The following is an 11,791-nucleotide window of genomic DNA, read 5'->3' as shown; positions in this document are numbered from 1 at the left end:
TATTTGCATCGATATATCCAATCAGTATCATACAAATAAGAAAGGTCAGAAAAATTTTTTTTGAATTCAGAAAAGTCAAAAAACACAATTTAGTTTACTGACTACATATCCGTTTAAATTGCGGAAAAAACCTTTAAACCACTCTTTTGAATTGGTTTGAATCAAATAGAAGGCTGTTTGCATCGATATATGCAATCAGTACCGTATAAATAAGAAATGTCAGAAAAAATTTTTTGAATTCAGAAAAATCAAAAAGCACACTATAGTTTTCTGACTAAATACCCGTTTCAATTGCGGAATAAACCATTAAACCATTCTCTTGAAGTGGTTTGTAATCAAACAGAAGGCTATTTCCATCGGTTTATCAAATCAGTATCATACCAATAAGAAATGTCAGAAAAAATTTTTGAATTCAGAAAATTCGAAAAACACAATTTCCTTTTCTGAATCCATATCCGTTTCAATTGCGGATTAAACCATAAAAACACTCTCCTGAATTGATTTTCATTCAAACAGAAAGCCATTTTCATCGATTTATCCAATCAGTATCATATAAATGAGAAATGTCAGATAAAGTTTTTTGAATTCAGAAAATTCAAAAAACACAAGTTAATTTTCTGATTACATATTCATTTGAATTGCCGAATAAACCACAAAACAAACACCTAAAACAAGTCATTGTCAGTCGCCTTTATAGTTTCAACTGTATAGGGAAGTAAATAGAAAGTCATTAGGCTCCACACCAAATATCAAATTTTTCCTTTGACCAAAATAATTACCATTTTAAACTCTTTTTGGAAAAAACTTCCAAAACTTGATTTTTTGCAGAAGTCCTCGGTCTGAGATGTTGCCGTCTGCGAGGTCCCTTTATCCCTATTGGGTTCAGGCGTTACCATCAGCAGAAGAGGAGTTTTCGAAGAAAATTGGTTCCAGTAGTCACCAGAAAATTTGATGTCTTGTTTTCTACTTTCATTTTTTTGAAAGGCAGATCTCAGACGTTATCTGTCGGAGAGAGCTGTTAGAGTTTAGTACAGTCAATGCATTTAATAAATAACGAAGACAGAGTGAAAAAGAGCAGATAAAATCACACAGTTTTAAAGAAAACGGAAAAGTTTTTGCAAAACCCGAAAAAAGACAATACACCAAAGAGTTCTAAAGATTTCTACAATATGACTCGTCTCTGCAAAATTCTAGCATTCAGTAGCCCTTCTGTAGCCCTTGTTGCCTAAACGCATCGCATTTTCTTAAATTTCTTATCTTTAGCCGTCACAACAACAATAAACTCCTAGAAAAAGAACAGGTTTCAAAGTTTTTATTATTTTTTAGGTATTTATTAATCATAGTGTTCGGTTAGGGTTAGGGAGCTAAGGAAAATTTTCTTGGTTTGTTTTATAGGCTTTCTTGTTGGTAATTTGTTCCTTTTTCAGAGAAACAGACTAGTGTTTTGAATTTTCAAGAAAAAAGTGTTTAATGCAACAATTATTTGAGTTCTGGTCTAATTTTGGTTCAACTGCATAATTGTAGCAAAACACAAGTTTCCTGTCAATCACAGTAGCCAGACACATCAGTTAAAACAGTTAAAGCCAGCTATTTAACCAAAACTTGTGTTTATTTAACAAAAAACAAGCAATTATTTAGGTCTGTTGAACGAGAGTCGATTAAAGCGCGCGAACGTTCGGAAAATCTTTTAGGTTTTTAGCTCAAAAGTCTAGATTTAGCACACAAAACAAATTCTAGGACATCACTTTTGGAGAAAAGTTGCGTCGCTGGCTGGTCTTTTTAACAAGAAAAAACTAGGATCATTAGCATTCGAACATTAGGCAATTTTTTTTACATCAAAAAATTTGCGTCACTCCGGTTTTCAAAGCCGTTTTTCACCTTCAGTAACGAGCTTCCTCACCAACATCATCAACAATCAGCTAAAACAGAGCAGCGGCCACCAATATGTCGAAGCAGAACGGCGCTGAATGTCAGTTTGCCATCAATATGTTCAAAGCGACAGAAATGTCAATGAAGAAACTGCTCGATCTCCTTGAGAAAACTGTGGAGCAGAAAAAGAGCTTCCAATCATTGTCTTTGATGATCAACGAAATCAAAGGCCAGGAAACAGAGCTCAAGAAACTCTCAGAGGAAGTGATGAGACAGCAGCCACATCAAAGCACTGCATCATCTATATTGAATAGGCAAACGGCACTAATAACTCGCCTCAATGAACTCGAACTGCGAGTCGATCTGTTGGACGACGATGGCCAGCTCAGTCAGTCTTCCAGTCACATTAGAGATGATGTCAGCATGATCTCCAGCAGAAGAAACCTGTCTCGGCAATCAACACCTGCGCCCAGTGACGACAAGGAACGAATCCAGCATCAGCGCGATATAGAAGAAAAGCAGACTAGCAGTAACATCTTCAATCAGCCGCCCCAAATACCACCACGGCCAAGAAAACCATCATCGTTTCTACAAACATCTAATGAACCAGGACTTCAAATTCAGCATTTGCTTGAAGCCCTCCAAAGAAATCCTAAAAAGGAAGTTCATGAAAGTCTTCTAAAATCGAAAACTAACCTTGAAAACCAAACAAACGCTCCGAATCCTTTTCCCTGCTTTGACAAAGATACCAGCCAAGAATTCACATCTCCAAAAAAATCAGGGAAACTCGAAATTGCCTTCAACCTGGTAAATAGAGATGTCTGCGATATTGAAACAGCTCAAATCAACTTGAGTGACAACTTTGAAACGTCGCAGAACCTTTTGCCTCCAATCCAAAATTTTAACCGTTCAGGTAATCACTCACTTTCAAACCCCTTCAATTTGGCAGATCCCACTATTCAATTACAGGCAGAGGGTCTATTTGCCCAAAACTCGGTATTGGAGAAAACCTTTAATTTAAACTTGCCAAATCAAAGCAATAATCAGGATTCAAATGCCAACAGAAATCCTCTATACCATAATTTTCCCAATCTGCAACAGGATTTTGGACCTTCTCAAATTCAAATAGGTACAAATGGATACCTCGATAGTCAACTGTTGAACTATGATCTGCAAAAACTCCCCTGCTTACCCACAGTGGTAAACAGAACCTCGCATCTTCCAAGTAGAACTGATAAAATAGTCGCAGAAGAAAATTGCCTACAATACAATCATTGTATTAATCCTACAACTGGGGTACATTCCGCAGGTTTCCCTCCAATTACTGTGCCCCCGATGGAACAAGAGCATCAAAATACCGTCTTAAATCCTGCAGCTACTAATTTTCTGCCAAACCAGGTAGCTCCACAATCAAACGGAATTGCGGCTCCTTTGCAATTTCCACAACCTGTTTACAGTCAACAAGGCCTTGCCAGCACTTTCCCAGTTAAACAATGTGTGACACAACCCAGTCAGTTCTGTAACAACCAGTTTATTCATGGCTCACAAGCTCCATCGAACTTTCAAGCTCCAGGAACTTCCACGATCCATGCCCCAATGAGCATTAGTCAACCGCTAAATCCTGTTGGACAAAATCAGTTTAGCCAGCTTTTAATTAACCAGAGTTTACTGACCACTGTCAATCAACACATAAGCTCAGTATACTCGAACCCTAATGTAACACAGGAAAAAGGAAATGTTGATTTCAAACATACAATCAAAGTGCCACCTTTGAAACTTCAGAATTTCAATGGTGACCCTGTCCACTTTCACGAGTGGATCAATAACCTCAACACGATGATTCACAACAACCCTTCCATTACAGACACGCATCGTATAACCTACTTGCAGAATTCTTTAAGTGGGAAAGCAAAGGACTTGATTCATGCTTATTCCTGCGATCCATTTTATTATCAGACAGCACTGAATGAAATAATCCGACATTTCGGTGATCGTACGATAATTGTTGATACGTTCATTAACCAGCTCGAAAACTGGCAAATGAACTTCCAAAACAAGCAAAGCTTCATTGCCTTTTCCTCATTTTTGAAAAGACTTGTGCAAGCCTTCCAATACCTTGGCTTTACAGCAGACCTCCAGTCTACAACACTCATTAAGGAAGTCAAAAAGAAAACACCACATTATTTGGTTCTGAAAGGGACAGAACATTGTCTTACTGATCTCAGCTCAGACCCGACTCTTGTGGACTTTCAACAATGGTTAGAGCTCTAAGCTCAAATCTACGACAAAGTGAGTCGGGAAAAAGCAATCAAAGAACCATCAGTTCTCAAGCCTCAAAGTTTGTCAACTCGAACAATCTGCAAACGAAGCCAAACAATAGCAACCTCGCAGTTTCAGTCAACAACGCATCAGCGGAAAAAAGTAGAAAACATTGGAACTTTGCACTTCAGCAAAAACAACCGTCCACTTCACAAAACGTTCCGAATAAAGCTTTTAACACAAAACGATCTTGTGAGAAGTGCCAGCAAGAACACAGCATTGCCACTTGCCCTGAGTACCAATTGTGCTCACCAAGTGATCCATACAACCTTGTCAGCCAGAACAATTTGTGTACAAATTGCTTGAGCAACAAACACCACAAACAAACGTGCCCATCGCAAAAACGATGTCAGGTTTGCAGTGGATTCCACCACACAACCCTTCATGATCCCGCCAAGCAAATCAAACGCCCTACACAAGCTTTTTCTACTGAAGTTTTTTCTGGTAACAATCCAACAGCTTCGTCTAGTAGCAAAGCTTCAAGTCAAACTCCAAATACATCTTCTCAACAGAAAAGTCAAACAAACAAAGCCCCCAACAGCCGTTATGGCCAAACTTTCAACAACCAAAGCCATTAAAACGTGCAACGACCTTACTTAAACGGCAATGCAATTAACCAATCGTTCAGCATTAACCAATGCTCAGAAACACCGAAGAATTGGTATGAGCATTTGCAGCTTATTCCTGTTTCATTCCTCAAGGGGAATAAAGCATTCGATACCTACGCCCTCATAGACCCCGGTAGCCAATTCAGCGTTGTATTGGACGCCATAGATGAATTTCCTGAGCTTCCCCGTGAAACTCAACAGTCAGTACCACTAAAATTCCTCAATACAGAGAACAGCATGTCCCTCTCAAAAATTGTTGAGCCAGTCACAATAACTCCATATAAGTCAACTGAAATATCGTTTGAACTCTCTCGAACAATCAGCACCCCGTCTCTGAACGTCGCAGCTGCAAAGACTTTTGAACTTAATCAAATTTGTGACGCCTTTCAACAGCTGGCGCCACATACATTTCCCAAATTTGAATATGAGAATTGTATCTCAGCCACCACTCAACAGTTCGCAAGTCAGCAGAAGAAATTTATTTTCCACGTGTCAAGAAACAGAACAGATGAACCCGGACTTGACGAAGTTGTTCAACAGTTCTGGAGTATTGAAGCAGATGGCATTCAGAAGGACCGTGAAAAAGTTTACACAAAGCAAGAAGAACAGTTTCTTGATATTTTGAAGAACTCCATCAATCACAATGGTGAGAGATATGAAATCAAACTGCCATGGAAATCAGAAATAAAGTTGGAAAACAACTTCTATTCTGCATTGAACCAAGTCAAAAGCCTCAACACACGCCTTCAGCGTAAACCTTCGTTGCAAGAAAAATACAATAAGACTCTCCTGACAGACCTCGAGAAAAACTAGTCAAACCGGTGGAAATGCAAGATCCTCAACCAGACAGAATTTGGTAACTGCCACACCATCCTGTGGAAAATATCAATGAGCCCGGAAAAGTCCGCCGAGTTGCAAATGCCGCATCAAAATTCCGCGGCCAATCGCTTAATTCAAACCTTACTGGACCAGATCTCCTTAATAACCTTTTAGGTGTCCTTATGAGATTTCGAGAACATCCCGTGGCGGTCCTTGCGGACATCGATGCCATGTTTATGCAAATCGCCATCCATCAGTTTGATCAATCTGCTCTTCAATTTCTCTGGTCAGCAGACAATCAGATACAACAGTACCAATTTACCAGACTCATCTTTGGAGCAAATTGCTCGCCTTCGTGCGCAAAATACGTTCTTAACCATTGTGCCAAAGAGAAAAGTCAACAATTCCCAAAAGCCCTCAAAGTTGTCAGAAAGCACTTTTACATGGATGACTACATCCAATCACATGCAACAGAAGAAGACGCTTGTAAGGCAGTTCTTGAAACAAAACATTGTCTGCAAACAGATGGGTTTCGACTCACAAAATTTGTTTCAAACAGCTCTCTAGTTCTAAACGAAATCCCTCCAGAAGACAAAGACAACCAGACAGATGTTGTTAGAGTTCTTGGTGTTAAATGGAATCTTGAGAAAGACTGTTTTTTTATGAATCCTCTCAATAATTTCCCAAAAGATGCCTCAGAATACACTCAAGGTAAGATCTTTAGTCTTGTCTCCTCGATCTTCGACCCAATAGGGGTAATGTCGCCATCAACGATCCGTTTCAAAATAGTTCTTCAAGAACTGCGAAAACTTGGAAAAAAATGGGACGAACAAATTGCCCCTCAAGTAGTCAAACCACTTCAAAAGAATTTGGACTTATACGTTTCTTCACCAGACGTGACATTGAACAGAACTCTGAATAAGAGTTGCCATTAAACAGAAAGTGAAAAATAAATCCATATATTGGTCGAAGCCTCAGCCGTAGCAGTTGCAGCCGTTGCATACTTGAAAACAGTTCCTAACCTAGGCACTGATGTTGAAACTTGTTATTTAATAGGCAAAAGCAAAGTTGCCCCAATTAAACAAATCAGCATACCCAAATTAGAGTTGGAAGCCGCAGTCATCCGAGTGCGCCTTCTTTCAACCATCTTAAAAGAGTCATCGCTTCACATTACTCGCTCTACAATCTGGACAGATAGTCAAGTAGTACTTGATTGGTTATCGACAACCAAGAAGCAACCTGCCTTTGTTGCGAATAATCTCAAAGAAATCCTTGCATCAACTGGTGCTTTTATCGGAGCAAATAATCGACCCGACACGGTTCTCAACTTGGAACAAGTTGCTCCTGACTTTAGCAACAGTCTTCAGTTTGGTCTTTCGGATCAAAAAGCAAAGGACTAAAGATCAGCAGTATATAACAGAAGACGTCATTCTTGCAAGAAATCGGCTGATTAAAATGTCGCAGCAAAATTTCTTCTTCTCAAAAACGTGGTTCCAGGATAGATTCAATGTGCAAAATCCGTTCACTCAACCCAATGTTGGACAACAATGGAATCCTTCGGTCATGCGGAAGATTGCATTTTGCGCCAGATAACCTCGAAAACGAGAAATTTCCGATTATACTGCACGCAAAAGACAAGATAGCGAGACTCTATATAGAACATGCACACAACGTTAGCGTTCACCAAGGAACAGAGCCAGTGAAAGCCTTTGTGCAGCAAAGATACCACATCATTGGACTCAGAAAAACACTTTTGAGTATAAAGTACAGATGTTTTCTCTGCAGACGATTTGCCGCTCAAAACATTCAACCCGTCATGGCTCCCCTGCCTGCCTGCCGTTTCCCGAAAGACTCTACCCAGTATGCTTTCGCGAACAGCGGAGTCGACTTTTTCGGACCCTTTTATATAGAAGATGCCAAAGGACAGATTGAAAAACACTACGGCCTCATCTTCACTTCCTGGTTACTAGGTGTGTCCATCTAGAAGCTTGTCCCGATCTCAACACTGACACTTTTTTAGACGCCTATCGACGTTTTGTAAGCCGCAGATGCCAGCCAACAACAATGCTCAGCGACAATGGCAAGACATTTATTGGTGCATCTGAGGTACTAAAAAGATCTGTGAAACGTCTCGACAACGACAAAATCTACAAAGCAATGGCAGCAACGAACACAACCTGGAAGTTCAATCCTCCCTATGGACCTCATTTTGGCGGTATTTGGGAGAATACTGTCGCTTGTTGTGTTCAGGACAATTTTGGTCGAGACCGAAGCTATATTGAACACCAGACCACTAACGATTGTCGCTGACATTCCAAAAAATGAAATGCCTCTCACGCCAAACCATTTTCTGATCAACAGACCATTCAACTCTCTCCCACCAGGAAAGTTCGACAGCCAAGAACCCGCCAGTTTCAAGTCTTGGAAGAATGTGCAGCAAATGGTCAACCATTTCTGGAAACGACTCTTCAAGGAGTATCTTCCAACACTGTTAAAGAGGTCAAAATGGAGCGATAGCGACCAAACACCACTCAGAGTCAACGACATCGTTTTGATTCTGAAAGATATGACTCCACGTGGAATTTGGCCCCTTGGACGTGTTCTCGAAGTCTACCCTGGTCGAGATGGACAACACCGTGTGGTGAAGGTGAAAACGGCTTACGGCACCTACGTTTGCCCGGTCTCCACCCTCGCACGCGTTTTGGCTGATTAGCCCAATTTTTTCTTGACCTTTTTTCGAAACGGTTTTCTAGGCAACTTGGGTTACACCCTCTTCGACGATCTGGTCAAACGTCTGTGATGTGTTAGTTGGCCTCCTCTTTCCCCTGGATCATGTCGTGCATCAATCAAGTCAGAAGTAAAACTTGAAAAAACATTGACTTTTGTCCTTATCGCAACCAAAACGAGTTGGTTGTTCCCGCAACTTAAAACTGATTAAAAAAACTTAACAAACTAAACTGCCTAGAACAATGTAATTGAATCCTTATCTACATTCTCTTACACTTCCCATGCTCTCTGGATATTTATTTTCTTGTTGCTGGGTTCTAATAGCTGAAAATCTGTTGTTGGAAATATTTTATGCTTAACGTTGTCAAAAGTCTCACATAAGATAGCTTGGAGAAATGTATTGTTCAACTATTGACTGATTTCGTCAATTTTGCGCCTTCTAAGATACCTAGCTTGAGTTTTCGAATTTTTTTATATCTTTTACACCGGATAAAAATTTTATCAAACAGTTCATCTCAACTAAAAAAAAGCGAAAGTGGTGCTCAATATAAGTCAAAATGATTCAAACGAGTTTCGATTCATTGTTCCCAACAAAAAATGAGAAAAAAAATAAGTGAAACATATTATATCAAACAAGACTAAAAAATTTGCTTCCAGGCTGAACTCACGTTTTTTTTCAACGTATCGTAATATGCTGGAGTACAAAACAAACAAAGTTGCGAGGCACCTTATTTTGGCTTCACCCAAATTTCGAACAAAAATCAGAGTTTCTCATTCAGGGAAAATTCTTTGTTCTGCGGTGCACTTAATAATTAGTTTGGGACCTCATGCGAAACAAACGAACGCCGCAAGCGAACGCCGCATCTGCCACCTGGATGGCTGCCGATCTCATAAGTTTGCCTGGCAGTATTTCGTCATGTATATCCCTCATTGCGAGATTTTAAGTAATTTTCAATACTTGCACTTCGTAAAAATGCAGATGACGCTCATGAGGTGAATGGCAATTGTAATTCATTGCACACTGATAAGTGACATCAGACTTTTTTTTTACTTTGGATGGGAAATGCTGCAATGGAAATTTATCATTTGCTGGATGATGATACTAGAAATGCTTTTTGAGAAACAATCTTTAGAACTTCTGGAACTTTTTCAAGGGGTACTTAGAAAACGAACTCAAGGCGCATGTGATAAAGTTATGAGTACTAAGTTATTGGCATATTTGAAATTTCTCTCTAAGCCATCGTATCCTGATCACTCCGAGGAAATAAGGAAACATCATGAAAGGAAAGCATTCTCAGTTAGATTGCTTGATGAAAATGTTCGATTAGAAAACAAGAAGGTGACGAGAATGTCCCTGGCGGAGGCTTCAAAAGCAATTTATATTTGATGCAATCTACAGGATAGCGAAAAAATAACCTTAGCCAAAGTTATTTCTGGTCCTCAAGGGGTGCGATCTTTTGATAGTTTACCAATGGAAAGTAGTTGATGCTGAACAAAATGGCTTTCGGACAGATTGACTTCAACCCTGGGAGATACTCCAGGTAACCAGTTAGATCACCGAGGCCAACCAAACTATCAAAGTCGCCAATATTTTGATCTCAAAATCAACATAAATCTGAAGATAGATAGAGAGAGAGAGGGAAAAAAAACAAGTTGAAAGAACAATATGGTTTCTTCCCCAGCTGCGGTCCGCAAAAAACCTGAGAAAGATCACCGCAGAAAGATTGTCGAACAACACTTTCCAGTTTTATCTAACATTTATTCTAAAATATATTGATGCATCAGAGCAAACGCAAGGACCACAATGAAGGATATTTTGCACAATTTTTTGTCAACTGGTTCTAGTTCTCATGAAAAGGGAAACTATCTACAATCAAAAACGCTTTACCTCAAATAAGATATGAATTTACTGTCCTGCCTTGTTTACTGACAGACATGAAAAGACCCATGATATAGGATTTAGTTTCTACATGCCTGTCTTAAATTTTTGATCATCGTCCTGACTGCTTTAGCTGATTTCACTGTTATGAGAGAAATAACTATCGAGAACATGCAAATTAACCGTGGGTGCTTGAAGTCATTTCACGTACAAGCCGCCTCAAAAACGAACGGATTATTGCGTAAAATATATCTCGGCAGCTCAAAACTGATTTGTAGTTTTCTCGATGGCTCATCATATAAGCATACAAGTCGTTTTCGGAAAGAGTTTGCATCGTTCGCAGAAGTTTAGCTTTTGTAGGGTCCAATGGATGTTTTGATTGAAATATCCACGCAGAGTTGACTCAGCAGAAGTTCATTACTGAAAACCAATTTTTGCTTAGAGAAGCAAACTTTTCGTTTTACGTAAAACTACGTTGCGCTCAGTATCAATTAAAATCTTACTTACGTTACTGGAACCCTCAGTTTTCAAGATTGTTTTCGTGATTAGGCCATTGGTGTCGGCTGTGAGATATAGTTTATTGCATCAGCGCTTGAGACTGTAACAAAGATAGTAAGATTTAAGATCGTTTCTTAAATCTTTCAAGCTGAAACGGAAACTTTTACGACAGTCCGAAAAATTGATGCCTTCGATGAAGCGCCTAAAAAATTTTTACTGGTGTCTTTGAATGATATCATCTTTTATTGCAGATCGTTTGAGGAGCACCTAAACATCATGACAAACAATTGCCCTAGGTAGAAAAGAAGAGGCAGAAATGAAGTGGAACAGATTCGGGGTCTTTTCGTGGCCAATATATCGGAAGTATTTTCCCCCCTGATTGGTGAAATTTCAGAAATCCCCTATGGTCGGTGCCATTAAAACTCCTTTTGTTCCTCTTAATAAAAATCCTCTAGTGCGGCCTCTTTTGACTGCAGACTCAATAACTGCTATTCCGACCTCCACCATAAACGAATAAAAAATGGGTCAAAGCGTTGTTTCGCTTATTTCAATTTAAAATTTGTTATTTGCATTTAAGCGAAAGACAGTCAAATCGGAAAGAGAAGTGACCTTTGGAAGAGTTTGCAAATGAAACCGGAATTGAAAGAGAGGTTAATTGGTTTTTTGTCTAGCGGATCAAAAACATACAGTCATACAGAAAAATTTGGCAGAGAAAAACAAGGCAGTTACATCAAGAAGGTCCCAAATCGCGAATGGAAAATCATCAAGAACTTTTACCCTTAACACCAAATAGATTTTAGGCCACTGAAAATAAATGGGGACTTAAAAACAGGAGGGTCATTGTTCAATAAAGCTCGCGAAGAACAACTCAAGAGATGTGGACAGCAGAAAATCAGAAGGAGAGAGTTTTCATTGAAACTTGCGTTTGAAGGCAGATATTGACATCCTAAGAAAACGTACTAAAGGTTTTTAGGCACGGTCCCTTATCATAGATGTACAATACAAGAATAACAAACTGAATAATCTGGAGGAAGTTAGGAAGAACAATTATACAATCTAAGATAGGGGTTGA

This window comes from Convolutriloba macropyga, chromosome 6 (assembly GCF_964194025.1).
Source record: "Convolutriloba macropyga chromosome 6, txConMacr16.3, whole genome shotgun sequence".
Classification (NCBI taxonomy): domain Eukaryota; kingdom Metazoa; phylum Xenacoelomorpha; order Acoela; family Convolutidae; genus Convolutriloba; species Convolutriloba macropyga.
This window is presented reverse-complemented; position numbering follows the sequence as displayed.